Raw genomic sequence first — 1,594 nt, 5'->3', positions numbered from 1 at the left:
TAGCGGTCACGCGGTTCCAGACTGAAGCGCCTAGAACCGCACGGCCACACCGGCCAGCGCGAAGTAATCCCTGAACTGTGCGGTTCTCTACACACTCTTGATACTGTGGACTGCGGAATACTGAATTTACTAACGATTTCCTAACTTATGTCCCATGCGTTAAGCACCGCGTTCAGTGTCTCTTTATCCCCGTTGTGCGGCGGTAATCACGTCTAAAACCTTTTCACGTGAATCACCTGAGTACAAACGACAACTCCGGCAATGCACTGCTCTTTTCTGCTTTGTGTACGCTATACTACCGCTTTCCATATGCATCCATATCGGTATCCCCCGATTTCTTTTCACCTCTAGGTATGTCGTTCCGTCTTCAGCTAATCAAAGCTGGTTGATTCTCATTCTATTAATTTGACAACGAAATATATCTTTTATCCACTCTGGTCATGCATTTGGCTGGACACCCTACATATATCTTATGAATATCATTTAAATTAACATTCCCCCTTGTTTAATTTTGTTGAACACCTTATAAACTACACCTGTGGATCACATATTCTTACGATGTTATTTCACTGACATCCTTCATTTTGTACATATTTGCTTACTACGACTATGATACTCTCCTTCATTCTGCTTTGTTTTGTATCGACTGAAATTACGTGCACATTTAGCCCTCTTTCTACGGGGGTGCTAGAGATATAATAGTCCCGAAGTTTTTGTAAGGGATAGCCATGTCTGACATCATGCAGGTGTGCTGTACTCATTACCTACCGCTAGTTTCTGGAATTTTCGAAGACGAACGCTCTTTGTCTCTGGACGGGGCACTGTCTTGCTATTTTTATCGTCACCTTCGTGCTTGTGCAACTGGTTACTCGCCGAGTTAAGCTGTGCGGAGAGCAGTTGTTGCGCTTCCGCATCCAGCGGTCGCGCGCAGTCCCGTCTCGGATAAATATCACGAGGAATTCGCTAAAGTAGAATTAAAAATTTTAGTGCAACGTCGGTTCGCAGGAGAAGAGTGTTGGAGTAATTCAGTTACTAGCGGGAAGATACACGCCCTATTGTTTGTTTATCAGTAATTTCCGTGTAAGAATATATTGATACTCTAACGTAAATGAAAATGCTTCTGTTATCAGTGATACCCTGTTTAACTAATGTGAAAACGCAACTTAGCACTGGCGACTTCAGTTTGAATGTGAAACGTGTTTCTCTACTAACAGAAGACTGTATGAGTTTAGGCATTCTTTGGGAAATGTGCGTTCTGAATGGACAATAAGAACTAGAAATTGATTTCTACTGATACTGTTTCATAGTGACTTTGTCCGCCACGACAGCTGAGTGGTCAGTGTGACGAATTGCCGTCGTACGGGCCCGGGTTCGATTCCCATCTGGGTCGGGGATTTGCTCCGCTCAAGGACTGTTTGTTGTCTTCATCATCATTTTATCCACATACAGCGCGTAGGTTGCCCAATGTGACGTCGAAGGTAATAAGACCTGCACCAAGGCGGCCGGACCTGCCCCGTAAGGGGCCTCCCGGCAAATGACGCCAAACGCCCATTTCAATAGAGACATTTTCCATTTTTCCTCTGAAAAACTTTAA

This window comes from Schistocerca serialis, chromosome 7, assembly GCF_023864345.2.
Source record: "Schistocerca serialis cubense isolate TAMUIC-IGC-003099 chromosome 7, iqSchSeri2.2, whole genome shotgun sequence".
Lineage (NCBI taxonomy): Eukaryota > Metazoa > Arthropoda > Insecta > Orthoptera > Acrididae > Schistocerca > Schistocerca serialis.
The sequence above is the reverse complement of the archived record's forward strand: the minus strand, read 5'-3'. Positions refer to the sequence as shown.